The sequence below is a fragment of the Ursus arctos genome, unplaced genomic scaffold (genome assembly GCF_023065955.2).
Source record: "Ursus arctos isolate Adak ecotype North America unplaced genomic scaffold, UrsArc2.0 scaffold_27, whole genome shotgun sequence".
Classification (NCBI taxonomy): Eukaryota; Metazoa; Chordata; class Mammalia; order Carnivora; family Ursidae; genus Ursus; species Ursus arctos.
Window position 1 is genome coordinate 15,773,563 of NW_026622952.1, and position 18,946 is coordinate 15,792,508.

The 18,946-nt window shown below is 40.9% G+C and overlaps 1 protein-coding gene and 1 non-coding gene across 3 annotated transcripts in view; both read left to right on the forward strand.

Moving 5' to 3' along the window:
- Positions 1–18,946, forward strand: part of MTUS1 (microtubule associated scaffold protein 1) — a 167,239-nt gene that overhangs the window by 5,779 nt on the left and 142,514 nt on the right. The gene's annotated exons all lie outside the window — the stretch shown is intronic.
- On the forward strand, positions 14,441–14,546 carry LOC113262308 (U6 spliceosomal RNA). Its single transcript, XR_003318755.2, has one exon. It is a non-coding gene; the product is annotated as a U6 spliceosomal RNA (small nuclear RNA).

Below are 18,946 nucleotides of genomic sequence, written 5' to 3' on the forward strand. Positions count from 1 at the left end.
TTGGTAAAGCTAAGGCTGTTGTGACGTGTTTGGTTATCCAAAGACTCTTGGTTCTGAATCAGGGATCACGTTTCTCAGAATTGTCGCAAAGCAGGATGCTTAGCAACTGCAGTCTAATTTCGCTTGTATGCTCTGGATAATCCTCTTAGTGACCTCTTCCAACCTGTTTTTGTTAAAACTGGTAAACATCTTGAGGACAGGGCTGATACCTTATGTTGGGTACATTGCACTTTTATAATTATTTGTACCAGATGGAGCCTGGAATAAACTGTCTAGAGCACTAACGGCATTTGAGTTTGAAATTCTTTCCTCTGTCAGTCACAGCTACTAGAAGGTCTTTTAAGCCGGAGACGATAATTTACTTACTGCTTTGCTAGACGTTCCTCTGTCCTGGCCCTCATGCTCTTCCCCTCACTGTCTGTGATCGACTCAGCCAGCAGCGCGAGGCCGCTCCACCCGTGGCCCCATGTCCCTCCGAAAGCCGGTGCCCTTAGGCGTTAGGGTGACCTGGGGCTGGAAGGTGTGAGCCTCCTATTCCTTCTGAGTTCTAATTTTGTTTTATTACGAAGTGACATTCTCAGAACATCTGCAAACCCATGTGCAAATACTTGTACAGAATTAATTCCACTTGTGCTAAGTTATGACATTCTCCATTTGTGCAGTCACAAGTTGACAATTTCTCAGATGGACTTGGGCTGTTTCTTGTTTAGAGAAATATGTATTTACGTTTTAAAAAGTAATTCAGATGCATTTTCAGTCTGGGATTGTTGTTTCTCTCTTTACATTTAATAAGATTTGTTCCAGAGTAGTTTTGTGTTTCTGTAGAACTTTTTGATGGCCCACAAGACTTGCTGGCTATTGAATATACGCTTGAGAGTTGACTTTTTATTTAATGCTTAAAAACTCTTGATAGTGCTTTATGGAGATACTAACGGCAACTATGCAAAGGAATTTACTAGTACATTTTACTTCCACTATAAGAGGAGTCGGTCTATCAATAAAACGCGAACGGAGATAGGAAAAATACTGCATTTCCCTTTTCGTGAAAAACTTCAAATGATTTTAGATTGCAGGTATGACTGTTAGGTTACAAAATGGTTATATCTTGTTATGCTGAACACTTAAAATTTGAAACCTTATAGGTACATAATCAAATGAAAATTATTTTCTACGTAAATAATGTAAGTACAAGCCTCCAGGACAGGGTAATGCTTCTTTCCCCCCTCTCCTTAATCTTGTTTTTATTAAGTTTGGAATAATAAGAGGTATTTCAACATTTGGCTAGATTTTGCTCACTCTGATGTCCAGTTTGAAATCTCAGAGACATACTTTGTTAATAGAAATGGAAAAAGTGTTACTGGTATCCAGTACGTTTGGTACAGGAATATAATGGGGAGTGTACAGACTTTAAAATATGACCCCGCTGGGTTCACGTCTGAGATCTTTAGTGTTAGCCACGTGGATTCAGTAAGTTACTTTCTTCCTTTTGCACCCCTGTCCCCCCACAGGACCGTGGCGATAATAACCTGTTGCTTGGGGTTATTTCTCCACAGGGCCAAATATATGGCACCTTTTCTGATTCATGGCTGGGAAGTTTCATTTAATTTCCTCGGCTGAACTTTGAGAGGGCGGTTGCTGGGGTGTGCTGAGCGCTCTGCGGGGAATTAACTTCCAGGCACAGGAGCCTGATAACTTTCCTTCGTGCTTAAAAAGAATTGGTTTATACCAGTAACGGTTGAGAATATTTGTTCTTGGACTCCAGCTTTGTTACCTTTTGTTTTCTGTGGAGTTCCAGTATAGGGAGTTGCTGATATTTTGTTATATTTGAGCTGTGTTTTTTTTCTTGTTTTTTTTTAAATCAAAATAGAGATGAAAAATCCAGAATAGCATCTCTGTGTGTGTATGTGTGTGTGTACACACGTGCACACACACGTGCACACACACGTGCACACACACGTGCACACACACGTGCACACACACGTGCACACACACACGTGCACACACACGCATACACACACATACACAGTGGTCTTTTATTAAGGTGCTTAAAAACATACATAATTGTATGTTTTTGGGTAGTGCCTTGTAAATAGGACATTAAGGACCTTTCTGTTCAGTTAGCACACCAACCTGTGAAGTAGGGGTCTATCCTATTATACATGAGGAAATTGACTGGAACAATTTGGATAAATGTTTTGTATTACGATGAGTTAAGTTATAGAACCAGGACTAGGACCCGGTCTTCTCTCTTGGTCTATACCACACTCCTGGTAGGCTACCGATACTTGACTATTTTTCATGCCCTAAAGAATAATCACTATTGCTAGGATTTTCTGCGTATGGGTGCTGAAGTGGGATCAAAAGCATCACTGGTTTGGGTATATAACATTTCAGATGACGTTGCTTGGAATTATGGCATGTTATTTTTCCATCTTCTAACTGCAGAACATAGAACGTTAAAGCCTGTAAGCCACTAAGATGAGAGGCACAAATGGAAAATTGATAGTTACAGACACTTCTGTGACATTTTACAGCTTTTACAGTGCTTCAAAGAGAACCGAGTAAGATCCTATCAGTCCTCTGAATCATTTGACTGCACAATAATACATTGTGAAATGTACACCCTTTACATTTAGCAGCCCAGGGTCATGTATGTTGAATAGGAACTAATACTTGTTTTTCTGAAGCCCTTTTTTTCTGTAGAAATACTGAATACTATTTCCTTTTTTTAAGCTACATGGAGGCAGGTAATTCTTGGGCGGATGGGGTTAATCCCAGGTAGAAATTTAACTAGGAGGTGAGGCCTGGTGTCCATCACAACGAGGAAGAGAATGTCCCATAAAACCATAGTTACACCCTGAGTATCAGTCATGGTTTCTAGCCCTAAAGGTCAACAGTTCTGTATTACCAAAATGACTTCTAAGGAATGTACGGTGTTAGGATTTGACAAGTAGGCCATTTTAGCGAGGTTGGCTCTTTCTTCCTTTGGCTCTTTGGGCTGCCCTTGGAGTTAGATATATACATACACTGACCTTCTGTGAAAGAACTCTTACTTGCAGGTGGAAAGCCTAACACAGGTAATGATTTTCCAAGTAAAAGGTACAGGAAGTTGATGTTTAATGAGGGTTGGGAGATATGGTGTGAGATGCCAACTTGCGTAACCACACACACACATACTGACATTTTTCAACTGGTCTTGGCAGGATTCAGATGGAAAATTATTTCCTTTTAGCCAAGTGGACTTTGAGGAGATACGGCAACTGTCTGATTCTAAACAAGGAGCTGCTCATGGGCATTTAACACTTTCAGGGAGAGAATTCATTTTAGCTTAAAACTGTGCCTGTGTACGCAGTCTAGCCCCATTTCCCTCCAACAACCTGTGCTACCTTTTGGGTAATTCCTTTACCCAACTGTGTACAACTTAGAAGCAAAAGAATGCAGAGTCTTCACGTCAAGTTCTTTCTTCAGCCAAACTGCAGTCCCTGGTGGTCCTTGACAGGCATTACGTGTGAATGGTGGTATGGTTTTAGTTGTTTACTTTTACAGGGACAGCCCTTTCTGTATGGACTCAGTGGTCTCCTGGAACTCAGTCTTACTGTGTTTGACTCTCCTACTTCTTACCGATGGTCATGAAAAAGCTTAATTTTTGATGGAATTCATATTGACAGGATGATGTAATCTTGACAAGAACAAGAATACAATTTTGTTCACCTCTCTATCAGGAGTACTTGGAATAGTGCTTTTATTAAGGTGCTTAAAAAAAGTGTTGAAGGAATTCTGACCTAGACTGAGCTAATATTTTAGATTCTCAGAGGTCTCTTGGTTTGAAACTGTGGGTACCGGGTATGTGGTCCTAAACTGCTTTTCAAAGTGATTGCTTACGTCTGGGGCTATAGTGCCCCGACAGGGTCGTGGGCAGAGACCTACTTCTCTAGGAGGGTCTAGGTGAATATAGGCAGGAGCTAACAGTAGAACGTAAAACTGCGTAAGTAAGGCAGGTTTGATGTCCACAAGGTCAGATCAAAATGGTGGTTGGTGCAGTCAGCATGCAAGATTTTCACTAGGGTAGGAAGGATTAGTTGGAAAGTAGATTATAGAACAAGAGCCAGGAAAAACGTCTTTAGATCCGAAATGAGTTAATAGATGTGTTTGGGAACATACATACTGCTGTTTACTGGCCACATGAAATGTGAAAAGAACATTTTTTTTAAGATTTTATTTATTTGACAACACAAGCAGGGGGAGTGACAGGCAGAGGGAGAGGGAGAAGCAGGGTTCCCACTGAGCAGGAAGCCCAATGTGGGGCTCAATCCCAGGACCCTGAGATCATGACCTGAGCCAAAGGCAGATGCTTAACTGACTGAGCCACCTGGGTGCCTCCCAAATTTTTTAACTGATATAAAATTAAGTACCATGCAATGCACTTAGGTTAAGTGTATGAATAGGAGTCTTGATAAGTAATCTTCCTCTGTGCAACTGTTACCCCCTCACCACCACCCCCCGGTCCTAGAAAGTTGCCTCGACTGAATGAACAAGTTGCTAAGTTCTGGTCCTAAAGTGAGGATAATAATAAAGCTTGTTTCACAGGTTGTTGACTGTATTAACAGTAGCAACTAACAGTGTGTGTGAGAAAGTTTCCAAAAATTTCATTTAACCTTAAAACAACCTTACGAAATGGGTTGTTACCGTTGCATCAATTTTTACAGAGGAGGAGAATGAGGCCAAGAAGATTCGACTTGTCCAAGCAAGGCAGGTAGCCCAACAGCTGAGTAAATGAGGGCGCTCTCCATGAGTAATGCATGCCCTCCACGTGTGAGCAGTTCTACGGAGCTGGGTCTGTGGCTAGCAAATGTTGGGGGACCTTCTTGGCTATGGGAAGGAAGGGGGAAAGAGACCAAGAGTACACATTTAAACTGGGTTTTAATGTTGATTTTATTTATTAACTATGTTTCTTGGGCAAGACACTCCATGTCTGGGAAGACCTATAAATAGGAAAGAGGTGTAGAAAGTCATCATGGGACCTGTCTGTGCTATGGGGCTGTCACCGGGGAGGACACCTGTGAGAACATTTTGGGGACTTGGAAGTGCTCTGTGCTGATATCGTTTTCTCTGTAGAAGAGGTAGCGCCTGCTCCAGCATCCTGGCCTCACGCATGTCAGAGACTGTGGGCAGACAAGGAGGGATTGCAAATGTGTCAGAGAGACGTCCCCACTTGACAGTCTTGCTGGGCCGAACACTGTTTACACAGCATTTTCTGTCACAGGTCTCTTTGACATTCAAAGTCTTAGTTTTCCAGCTATTATATCAGCCACCCTCCACAATATTTTAAGTGTCCTTAGTGGCAAAATTAAAACCTGACTTTCTCATGTTGTCCCTCCAGATTTTTGGAGGGGCAGTGTTACTAGCTGATAGAATCTGAAAGGGTCCGAAACACCTGCCTGTTCCTCATCCTCAGTCCAAGCTTGCTCTTCTTCAGGGAGCTACACTCGATCATTCTCTCCATGTCCACACCAGTGGAGTCCACCCCCGGGGTTCCCTTAGGCTGGGCTCCACCTCTAATTTTGCAGTTTTTGTAGTTGTTTACTTGTACTTTCTTGTCTTAACTATTGGCTCTTTGAAGGCTCCTCAAACACAGGGACTGTGTTCACCATTGTGTCCCTAGCAGAGCAGCTGGTGCGTGGTAGGCAAGTAATCAATGTTTGTTAAATGAATGGAAGTTCTTGCAGTAAAAGGTCACTTCATGGCAGGGATACAGAAACAGGCAGGGTGGTACATGAAGAATGCGACCCCCCCCTTAGCTTTTCTGGGATGACTCGAGTACTGTTGTAGGGGGTTCCTCCTTTTGTAGCTAATTGGAGGTTCTGAATATTTAAAAAAAGAATTATCTCCTGCTTGGAAGTCTTTATTATTAAGGGAATAGTTGTAAAAAAAAATTGGTAAGGTTTGGATAGCTAACTATATAACATCTTGCATTCATATAACGGTGGGAATAGAATTTTTCTAAACTGTAAGTGTGAATTAAGTTAAATCACACGGACATTTTAGGTATAAAAGTTAGAAAGATCTATCCCAAAGGAGAGATGTTACTTTGGTTAATATCTGATTAAAATACTTTTCGCAGGGGTCAGAATCATTTAGAGAAAGGCATGAGTAGATCCTAAAATTCTTTACTTTAAAAAACTGGACTGTTGAATTCCACAGATATTATTTGGGGGAGCATGGGTAAAACATTTCCCTCCCATTTCTTTTTCTTTCTTTCTTTCTTTTTTAAATTTAATTTATTTATATGACAGCCAGTGAAAGAGGGAACACAAGCAAGGGGAGTGGGGGAGGAAGAAGTAGGCTCCCATCAGAGCAGGGAGCACGATGCAGGGCTCGATCCCAGGACCCTGGGATCACGCCCTGAGCTGAAGGCAGACACTTAACAACTGAGCCATCCAGGTGCCCCTTCCCTCCCTTTTCTAAGTTCAAATCCTCTTGCATCCATCTCTGCCTTTAAACTCGGGGCCAGCCGGTCATGCCACCGGAGCCCACCCATCTGTGCAAATGGGAGCAGTGGTCCTGGCTGTGGTCAGTTTGAGATTTCCAGACCATAACTGAGCCACATGTCGCCATTAAGGATGGAGTCCTCCTATTACTGAATTATTTGAGGATTTATGGCTGAGGGTAGTCACTTCTAAGTATCTGTTTTGATTGACTTTGATGTGCCATTGATATTAAAGGCTGTTGCAGTCAGGCTGTGATATAATTGGTAGCCAGACTTGGATCCTTTTCATGAAGCTAAAGACTTTGCATTAAACACATTAATGCCTTGCAAATATAAAGCCAAACAAAGCCCAATTTGTGAATTTCCAAATTTTTCTATAGTATAACAGTATGCATATTCAATGTCTTTAAACAAATTATACAGTCTATTCCTCTAAGTCTATTGAGGACGGATTCTAAGATCCCATAGGCTCCCTCTTCCTATACTCCCTTCTGAGAAGAAAAAAAAAAAGTAGCTAATTTTGAAACAGAGAGATTTTGTTCTGCTTATGAGGTTAAGGGAGGGAACTTGGCTGGGCTTGCTTCCTGAGATCATGCTATATTTCTTGGTTCTCCTGGCACATTCCCACATTCAGCCATCCTAGATCCCCAGAGTAGATGGAGAAGAGGACATGTGACAGAGGTGTGGTCACCTTGAGGGACAGAGATTCCCAATAAGCAGATGCCACAACCAGAATCAGTGAGTGAGTCTTTACTGGTTGGTTCCCCCTCTGAATCAAGCTTGTCTTCTTAAATACTAGAGCCCGTGTCTTGTCCTTAACATTTTCATGAGGTCTTCATTTGATGTTATCAGGAGAAATCTGGAGAACAAACATTTTTGACGCTGTCAATCTATGGGTTCAGAAAAGATGGACAGTTCTTTACAAAATCCAAGATGGGGGATGAATGAAGGCAATTAATTTTCATGTGACTTGATGCTCTTGGTGGAAAGGTACAAAATGAAATATATGAATGTGTTTTTTCCCTTTTTTTTTGGATGTGCTCTCCCTTGAAATTTCAATATTCAAACCGAGTTTGAGGTTCTGATGTTTCATTTTAGTAGTGAGCTGGAGAAACCAACCAAACACTGAACTTGAAATTTGCCTTACTATAGTTGTCTTTAATAGAGGCATAGCAGTGATGGTGTAGAGTGCTAACTTCAGATATATTTGGTGTTTCTGGTGGGCCTGTACCAATTATAGATGTTATAGTGTGTGGTTATATTTATAAATAGCCCAAGGAGACACTTACCTCCTATTATTATACCATCTTGGTATATTCTTTTTTTGAAAGGTGACTAAAATTTTCTTTGAATGTTTTTATCACTACCTACCTCTTCCCAAGGTCAGCAAATCCAAAATCTGTGTTGTTACTGGACATGACATTTGAGGAGGAGAAAAAAAAATCTCAACACTGAATTGCTTTAAATTTTCCAGCATATGGGTTAAAACTCTCATAAAAGTAGGAAATTTCAGCTTTTAAAAAATTTTATTTTATTTTTTTCCCCAATGAAATTATGGGTACTATAGATTGCATGTCAGGAATGGGAATCCAGCCTTGGTTGGGCCAAGTGAGGGCAGTGGGTGGGTGGGGCTATAGAGGTCACGGCCTCGCTGTGCTTGGGAGGGTGTCCTCCTTTGTAGCCCTTGGGAGATTCTTGCAGTGGAGTGTTGTTAATCCTACTGGGACTTGCCTGGCTTCTGAAGGGTTTCTCACTGTCTCATGATTACCTAGGGCCAAGTTAGGAATCAGAGGGGCCGCTGGCCTAAAAATAGTCACGGTTCGGGAGGAGGCACAGTGCCACTGCTCCGTTCTTGCTGCCAGAAGATGATGCCATAAGGAGACAGTCAAATGGGGAGTGTGTGTGTGTGTGTGTGTCTGAAGACAGGTGTGAAAAGTGTAGAGGAGCGTGAATGTTTTCTTTCTGGCTTCTATAGGGGGAGATAAACATTTTAGAGATTGACTTTCAAAAAACCTTAGAAACAGTAAAAGCAAATATGGGAGGTTATTCTTTTTATGATGCTGGACTTAGTGGGATATATTTCTAGATGTTTCTAATTTGTAAGAAAACATTTTGTATTTAATGTTGGTCACAGATTGTTGAGGAATGGAAACAGTGATGTGCCTTGTTTCCTATAGTGCCTGAGAACACAAAGTGAAGCATTGTTTGAAAATTTGAAGATGACAGGTCATTTAAACAATTTTATTTTTTACTTTAAAAAAAATAGCCATTATTTCTCCTTTTTTAAATTATGTTAGTTACCATACAGTACGTCATTAGTTTTTAATGAAGCATGGGACAATTTTTTAATCCAAGTGTAGTTGACGTACATTATTAGGCTACTTTCAGATGTACAACGGTGATTCAACGTTTATATATTACGAAGTGATCACAATAAATCTAGCTAACATCTGTCACTATGCAAAGTTGTTGCAATATTAACTATATTCCCTGTGCTGTTCATTGCATTCCGCGTCTTCTTTTATAACTGAAAGTTTGTACCTTTTAACCCCTCTTCCCCATTTTACTTTTCTCCCTACCTTGCTCCCCTCTAGCAACCACCAGTTCTATGTATTTATGATTTTGTTTCAGTTTAGCTTTGTTTTTGTTTTTTAAATAACACATTTATGTGAAATCTTTATATTGTCTTAATCTGGTTTATTTCACTTAGTATAATACCCTCCAGTTCCATCTATATTGTCACAAATGGCAAGATTTCATCCTTTTTATGGCTAAGTAATATTCCATTGTGTATACCCCACACCTTCTTTATCAATTCATCTAATAATGGACACTTCTTCGGTTGTTTCCATATTTTGGCTATTGTAAGTATGCTGCAATAAATATAGGGGTGCATATATCTTTTCATTTGCTATTGTGAGTATGCTGCAATAAATATAGGGGTGCATATATCTTTTTTTTTTCCTTTGGAAAAATACGCGGAAGTGGAATTGTTGGACCATATGGCAGTTCTCAATTTTTTTTGAGGAACCTCCACGCTGTTTTCTATAGTAGCTACAGCATTTTGCTTTCCGACCAACAGTGCAGGAGGGTTCCCTTTTCTTTACATCCTTACTAACACTTACTATGTCTTCTTGATACTAGCTATTCTAACAGATGTGAGGTGATATCTTTTGGTTTTGATTTGCATTTCCCTAATGGTTATTGATGTTGCATCTTTTCACGTGTCTGTTGGCCATCTGTATATCTTCTTTGGAAAAATACCTATTCAGGTCCTTCGCCCATTTTTAAAATCGGATTGTTCTTTTGGTGCTGAGTTGTAGGAGTTCTTTATATATTTTGGATATTGATCCCTTATTGGATGTATCATTGCATATATCTTCTGCCATTCAATAGGTTGCCTTTTCATTTAGTTGATGGTTTCTTTTGCTGTGCAAAAGGTTTTTTAACTTGATGGGGTTCCACTTACTCCTTTTTGCTTCTGTTGCCCTTGTCTGAGGAGACAGATCCAAAAAAACATTGCTAAGGCTGATGTCAAGGAGATTACTGCCTATGTTTTCTTCTAGGATTTTTATGGCTTGAGGCCTTATGTTTAGGTCTTGAATCTATTTTGAGTTTATTTTTATGTATGGTGTAAGAAAGTGGTCCAGTTTCATTCTTTCAGGTGTCCAGTTTTCCCAGCACCATTTTGAAGACTTTTTCCCGTTGTATGGTTCTTGCCTTTTTTTGTCCTAGATTAATTAACCATACAAGTGTACATTTATTTCTGTGTGTGTGTGTGTGTGTGTGTGTATGAGAGAGAGAGAGAGAGAGACAATGCCAAGCTGTTTTGATTACTATAGCTTTGTAGTATAGTTTGAAATCTGGTCTTGTTATGCCTTCAGCTTTGCAAGATTGCTTTGGCTACTTGGGTTCCTTTGTAGTTCGATTAAAAATTTCAGGATTATTTGTTCTAGTTCTGGGAAAAAATGTTATTGGTATTTTGATAGGGATTGCATTGAATCTGTAGATTGCTTTGGGTGGTATGGACATTTTAACCATATTAATTCTTCCAAGCGTGAGCACAGCATATCTTTCCATTTATTTGCGTCAACTTCAATTTTTTTTATCCGTGTCTTATTTCAGAGTACAGGTCTTTTACTTCCTTGATTAAATTTACTCCTCGGTATTTTATTTTTTATGCAGTTGTGGACCTATACATTTAAAACTGAAGTTTCTGGAAAGATTATTTAACATACTAACAACACTTTGGATACATTTGGTGTACATTTTATGTTGAAGTCATACTGGTTAGGAGAAATTTCTGTAGATAATCTTTTCTAATGGTAGCTGTTTTCCGACTAGGTATGAGAGGTTCAAAACTTAGTATTTATTTTCCAGTCTCCTTTTCTATTTAAGGTGAAACCAGATTACTTCAGATTTTTAAAATTTCTGTGGTCAAAAGATGAAGAGCTTTGTTTTCCCTCCCAGCCTCCAAGGTGACTGTGGAGGTCTGATCAGATAAGAGGCGGAGAGTATTTAGTTTGAACACATTGATTTAGGGATGGATGGTCATTGATTTTGTTTTGTTTTTGTTTTAAGGGATTCTTTCACTGCATCTGAGTGTTGATTACTAAATTTAAGCAATATTCTCTGATTTAGGGGTAACAGGAGGACTCTCTTGACTTTGAAGGTATTTCTTGTTACCTTCAGTGCAAAGGCTAATGTGTTGCTAATTGTTGTTCTATGTCAGTAGGTCCATTTTTTGTCTCATGAGGGCCCGGGGCTTTGAGAGGGGATTTGCAATGAGCTGAGAACTCACTCTGATTGCTTTGTGGAGAATGTGTTGTAAGGAGGCAAGAGGCTAATGATTTACTCAGTCCTTCAGGAGAGGGAGATGGGTGTCTTGAACCTGAAGTAATAGTGAAGGTGAGAAATAGTTGCATTTGGAATATATTTTGAAGGCGGTGCCTATGTTACTTGCTGATGAGATGAGAGGGCAAGAGGGGAATCAAGGCTGACCGCTAGGTTTTTGGCATGATCAGCTTGGGCGCATAGAGGCAGCTTTTATTGAGAGTAAGGAACACTGGGGCGAGAAAGAATTTGTGTGACTCTAGAAGCCTGGAGTTCTTTTAGATGCAGGAAGTTTGAGTTGCCCATTAGGTATGCAGATGCAGATGTTGAATTAACAGTTGGGTCTTCAAATCTGGAGCCTTGGGGAAAGATCCAGACAATGAGATGCTTGTGGGGCTTGCCATCAAACAGAATGTATTTAAAACCAGATGAATGTAGGAAGAGAAGGGAGTAAGAGACTTGGGCCATGAATTACTCCCAACATTAGGAGGTTGGTCAGAGAAGCCTGCAGAGGCATTTGCCAAGGAGCAGCATGTGAGTTGAGGAGGATAAAGATAGGGGAGTGCCTCTGAAGTCAAGTGAAGGAGGTGTCTTGGGGCTCGAACCCTGCAGCGTGAAGAGTTTTGAATACCAGGCAGAGGACACTTTTGTTCACTTCTTGGTAAGTAAGTGTGTGTTTAGTGATCATCTAGAATCTTCATAAACTTGAGGAAACCATGGTAACTTCAGCCAAGATTAAAAACAAGTACAATACATCTCTTGAAAACACCAGGACATGAGATTTAATTAACCTTTTAGGCAGTCTTATGTCAGGGAACTGTGTACATTCTGTTCATCACTTTTGAAATATCAGCAGTGGACGGGGGAGCCATAATACTCTTGAGGGCCCCCCAAATCCACAGCATTTTTTTGTATCTGGCCACTACCCCTACTGCCGTTTTGAGAGCTTCATTTGCTTACTTAGGAAGCCCTATCCTACATCATATCAAAATAATAAAATATAACCACACTTCATATATTTAAACAGTTGAGTTGCTAGTGAGTTGTTAACTGTTGTTATTTTATTTTATTTTTTTTTAAGATTTTATTTATTTATGTGACAGAGAGACAGCGAGAGAGGGAACACAGCAGGGGGAGTGGGAGAGGAAGAAGCAGGCTCATAGCGGAGGAGCCTGATGTGGGGCTCGATCCCATAACGCCGGGATCACGCCCTGAGCCGAAGGCAGACGCTTAACGACTGCGCTACCCAGGCGCCCCAACTGTTGTTATAATAGTACATCTAAAATCTTTCCCTGCTTTTCCTCTTCTCTGCTACTTATTCCTCAGGTCTCAGCTAAACACGTGACTGGCTCAGAGACCTTGACCCTATGATAGCAACCGGATTGCCTGTGCTTTCCTTCACTGACTACGATTTCTGTTTGTATCGTTTTATTTTGTTCTCTCTGTAGTAACGCCTACCAGAGTGTTGGGCATACGTGGGCACCTGATAAATGTGAATGAATGTCATCCAATGTTAGAAAACACGTGCCTCAGTAGCTTTGGTTTGGTTTCCAAGCTTAGTGTCCTTATTTTTAAGTCAGACTAACTGAGGTATCCTTACAGCAAAAATTGGCTTTTTAGGTGGGCAGTTCGTTGAACTTTGGCAAATATATCATCAGCCACCATCAAAAAAATAGAAATGTCTATCATGCGGTTTCTTTGTGTCCCTTTCAGCCTTCTCCCCTGACTCCCAGGCAAATGCTGATCACAGTCTGTCTTTATGGTTTTGTCCTTCCAGATACGATGGAAAGAGCATTACATGCCTTTTGTGATGGCATCTTTCACTTAGAGCAACATCTCAAACACACAGGCCGTTTGTATCAATGGTCTCTGAGTGGTATTTCATTATATGGACGTACTTCAGTTTTTCTTATTCAACCACTGATGATGGACATCTATGTTGTTTCTAGTTTTTGGCGATTTATTAGCTTTTTCTTCCTGGTTTTAATTAGTAGACAGGAAATTAAAACAGCATCAGTGACCCACAGCCCACGAACCCCTATTCATGTCTACTGTCTTCATTTTCCCATGTTTGTTCTAGACGTTTTGCATGGTTGTAATCCTAAAACACCCATTTTTCCTAGTTTTATAAACTGCATATTTTTTTTTAAAGATTTTATTTATTTATTTGACAGAGAGAGAGACAGCCAGCGAGAGAGGGAACACAAGCAGGGGGAGTGGGAGAGGAAGAAGCAGGCTCATAGCAGAGGAGCCTGATGTGGGGCTCGATCCCACAACGCCGGGATCACGCCCTGAGCCGAAGGCAGACGCTTAACGACTGCGCTGCTCAGGTGCCCCTAAACTGCATATTTTTTAAATGGTTGCATTTCATTGAGTCACTGTAATTTTCTAATCCGTTCCTTGGTGACATTCAGTTTGTTTCTAAGTCATCACAGTTGTAGAAAATGTGCTAACCATCATCTACAGTGTTCCTATGATAAATTCTTGGCAACAGTTTAAAACTCTTAATTGAAAGTAATAGAAATCAATTCAAGCTAACCGGGTTAAAAAATGGATAGGTGTTAAAAGGGTATGGAATATTTCTCAGAAGTTAATGTCAAGGACATTGTCTGGAACCAAGTCAGGTCGGTCATTCTTATTGTTCATTTCTGCTTCTCTTGGGGCTTGGGTAGCGTTCTCTCTGCAGAGACTTGTTTCCTCTGCTCATGAGCGCATGGCAGGAGGAGGCTAACTCCACAGTGCTGGGATTTATGTTTTCCAGTTCCAGGGACTTCCACAGACACACTGTGCCTCCCTAGCTATTTCAAATCCAAGTGGTGGGGGAGAGACAGTCTGACCCCATTTGAGATAGTCGTCCACACCAGGACGATTCACTGTTGTTCTTACAGTGGAGCCCACCTCAGTGAGTGAAAAGGAGACATTCTCTGAGAAAGGGGGTTGTTGTGAACTAAGCCTACACTCAGAGGTTCCCATTCAAAGTAAGATTACACAAAATCCATTTTATGACATTCAAGTTGCTTTTCAAAAGGGTAACTACAATATGGTCTCAGGAAAGAGTTGGGAGTATTACATGTATCTATTTTTTAATATTTGTTTTTACATGTTAAAAATCATTTAGGTACCTGTTTCCACAGCTCGTATACTACGATTGGAACAGTACAGAGGAAGATGAGCGTGACCCCTTCCCAAGGATAACACGCAACTTCATGAAGCATTTTGTCTTTTTATAAGCTAAGGCCTCAGATGTAATGTACAGCATAGTGATTATAATTGATGCTACTGTGTTGCGTGTTTAAAAATTGCTTAGAGAAAGATCTTAACACTTCTCATCACAAGAAAAAAAGTTGTTTACCTCTTCTTGGTTTTGATCCATCTCCTATTTAATGGCTAGCTAAGAAAATCTGATTTATTAGCATTTATTGAATGCTCGCTTTATGTTATGCATCGTGTTTGAGACTTCTGTAATACAAGGAAGTTCACGAGACGGCTCTTATTCTTGGAACCATGCAGCCAGGTTGAGATTTACTTAACCCTGGAGGAGTTTCTTATTAAGTGGTCCTTGAGTGGGAATGTTCCATATATAGGTAGTTGTGTCAGTCTGTCTGGAAGTAAGATCCACACTGGTGCTAAATGGTTTGGAGGGCTCGTAGGAACCGCAGTACCTTGATTTAACTGCCTGTCTAGAAACCTGTTCCCAGGGTGTGTGACACATTGTGAGGTTATGTGTTTTGTGCTCACTTTGAGTTTTACGCTCTTCGCTGGAGCCCCCTAGGCTGGCCAGGCTGCTCTACCTGGAGTCTGCAGGACTCCCCCAGTGACTGCTGGCCACGGGTCCCACTGGCTGTCCTAGCGCCCCCTTCTTAATTTTATTTATTTATTCTTTATTTTTTTATTTTTTAAAGATTTTATTTATTTATTTGACAGAGATAGAGACAGCCAGCAAGAGAGGGAACACAAGCAGGGGGAGTGGGAGAGGAAGAAGCAGCCTCATAGCAGAGGAGCCTGATGTGGGGCTCGATCCCACAACGCCGGGATCACGCCCTGAGCCGAAGGCAGACGCTTAACCGCTGTGCCACCCAGGCGCCCCCCTTCTTAATTTTAAACAACTTCATCTAACACTCTTTGTCAGCAAATGCACTCTGGTTACTATCCTAATTGTACCCTTCTCTGAAATCCTTTATTTCGTGACTTTATGTTGGTACAATGAGAATTTAAATAAGATTTTCACAATGAAACTCACCAAGTTAAGGTGTCTGTTCACGTGTATAAGTGGATTCTTTGTATGTGATGGTCTAACTCAGAAGAGCTTCTCCCTGGCAGCCGGGTCGTGCCACGGTGGTCAGCATGATGATGCATGCTAGGGTGTAGACCCTTCTATTTGTGGGTTTAATATTTGAGATACCGGATAGTTATGAGGCAGCCCAAAATTTGAAGACACGTAATACTGTATTTTTCTCCTATTCTATAGATTAGGAAAGTTGAGGTTGCAATGAAGTTATGCTGTTAGCTCTAGTTCTTCTGGTTTGTGGTCTGTTTTTGGTTTGTTTGTGGTAAAATATACGTAACATAAAATTTACCATTTTAACCACTTTTAAGTACATAGATCAGTGGCATTAACTAAATTCATAATGTTATGTAACCATCACCATGATCTAGTTCCAGAATTTTCCATCAATGCAAACAGAAACTTTGAACTCGTTAAAGGCTAATTTTCCATTCAATCTTCCCACCAGCCCCTGGTAAACACTATTCTACTGTCTGTATGAGTTTGCCTATCTTGGTACCCCAAGTAAGAAGACTGCTACCATATTTGTCCTTTTGGTCTGATTTATTTCATTTAGCGTGTTTTCAAAGTTCATCTGTTTGTAGCGTGAGTCAGAATTTCCTCCCCTTTTTATGGCTGAATAATATTCCGTCGTATTTATGTACCACATTTTATCTATTCATCTGTTGATGGACACTCAGATTGCTTCAACCTTGTAGTTATTGTGAATAATGGTGATGTAAACATGGGTTTACACATATCTGTTCAAGCCCCTGCTTTCGGTCCTTTTGGGTATATACCTAGGAGCGGAATACAAGGTCATGTGGTAGTTCTATATTTAACTCTTTGAAGAGCCACCAGATCATTTTCCACAGCTGCTGTATCATTTTACATTCTGACTATGAATTTGAGAGCGTTCCAATTTCTTCACATCCTCACTAACATTTTGATAATAGCCAAGCTAATGGGTGTGAAATGGTATCTCATGGTTTTGATTTGCATTTCCCAGAAGACTTTTGATGTCGAGCATCTTTTCATGCACTTATCAGCCATTTGTACGCATTCTTAGGAGAAATGTCTTTTCAAGTCCTTTTTTTTTCACATGGTGTTAACATTTTGAATTAAATTTTCTGTTCCTAGGTTTCATTTCATTGTCCTAGATACTGGCTTTCTTATGTGTGTACTAAGATAGTTGGATTGAAAATGGGGAAGAAAGTTCTCTGCTTTGGTGGAAGATGTTAAGAAATGACAGATCTAAAAAAAATTTTTTTTATTTTTATTTTTTAGAGATTTTATTTGTCAGAGGAGAGAGAGAGCACAAGCAGAAAGAGTTGCAGGCAGAGGGAGAAGCAGATTCCCTGCTTAGCAAGGAGCTGATGATGCAGGACTCGATCCCAGGACCCTGGGATCATGACCTGAGCCAAAGGCAGATGCTTAACCGACCGAGCCACCCAGCTATCCCGACAGATTTTTTTTTTTTTAAAGATAGATTTATTTATTTGAGAGAGAGAGAGAGAGATAGTGTGTGTGTGTATGTAGGGAGGGGGCAGAAGGAGAAGAGAGAGAGAATCCCAAGCAGACTCCCCAGTGAGTATAGAGCCCAACATGGGGCTCAATCTCATGACCCTGAGATCAGACCTGAGCTGAAACCAAGAGTTGGACTCTTAACTGACTGTACCACCCAGGTGCCCCTGACAGATTTTATCTTTGAAGCAAAATTTTGCTCTTGGTGTTTTCAGGTGGGCTGTTTCTATACACAAGGAGTAGGCAGGAGACCACCTGTCTGACTGGAGTGAGGAAGGCCTGAAGTCTTATGTCTCATTTGGGATTGTAAAGGGAGGAGAAGGAAGAGGCAGGGTGGAAAATGAAATTCCTTCCTCTTTCATCTCTTTATGTTTTAGAAAAGCAGAGAACATTCTCCCATTTTTTTTCCACCCCTCTTCCTCTACTCTCTTCTGACTCCTGAGACTGGAGATGATGGCTGTAGAGTCAGTAGCAAAGTAGCTTCTTTAATTCTCTTCTGTGACTGTGTTTTGTCCCCATTGACACAATGCCTTAACTGGTGTTCAGCTGCTTGGTCTCCATACATATATTAAGTGCTAGGGGAGTGTCTTTCTTACATTATAGATTAAATGGGCTTTAGTTTGGGGGCTAGCCTGGGAACCTAATCATCATTAATCCCATCTCTCTAGGAAAATGAATTTTGACTTGGAATAAATTTCCAAATGAGCTTTGGAGGATAATGTGCTTGTAAGTTGAGGACTGCCTGTCCCAGCAGTGTAGCAAGGGGGTGTGATGAGGTGCCTGGGGTGGAGGGAGAACATGTATGTGCAGGGGCTGTGGACTGGGTCAGACCCTGGGCTTCGGAATGAGCACGTTAACGTCTGCATCCCACTTGCCTATTGTGTGCTTTGTGACTACGTTTCCATCTTAGAAATTGTAGCCGTTGATAACACGTGTGTTATGTGGGTATAGTATCTGAGTGCTGGTTGACTCAGAGTGATGGGGGAGATGTGGGAGTTTTTCCTCGAAGTGCCTGCTGCACGTGTGTGCTACGTCAAAGTGCAGCATCTTACCGAAGATTTCCTTTGTGCAGAGAGGCCCCTGATGCAAGCACTGGGCCTTCTGACTTGCTTCCAGCGTCTTCAGAGCACGTCCAGGCGTCTGTGATAACTGGAGCTGGCTGAACTCTTGGTGAAGACCCTTCCCCCACCGCTGCACCTGGACTTGGTGGTCTCTGGCATCCTACAACGTTTTAAAAGTTGGGTTCAGAGATGTTAATTTCCAGTGATGTCTAATTCATTATTTCTGCTTCTGGGAGGACTTCTAGTCTTTCTGTATAGGATACCATGTAACTTTTTTCCCTCTTGGGTTCTTACTGGCATGTCAGGGAATAAAGAGAGGTTAAGTTTCTCAACCCAAGTTAACTTTGTGAATCAAGTAGGGGAAAGGGGGGCAAGTTCCGAGTGTGTTTTGCACATGCCTAGGAAACTGGAAACATGATTTAGTTTCTGGTAGGTAGTTTGCCTTTCTCAGGAACGTATTTGTGGAGGTTGAATCTCTTTCTGATTCTCTAACATGGATTAAGCAGTCTTGTCATATAATCTTTGCATAGTTCCCACACCAATACTTTTTCAAGACCTGTGTTGATTTTTGTTGTTGTTGTTTTCTTTCTACCTCTCTCCCTTTGATTATTTGTGATGATTGGCAGGTGGTTGTGCAGTTTCAGGAATTGGGAAAACTGCTATGGTGCTTTACCCCATTGAGTAACCAAATGTTTTCATGCCTAGATAATTTTTATCACTGACAGATACCGGGTTAAAAAATGTGGAACATAGGGTGTTTGGTTTGGGGCCTAGGTT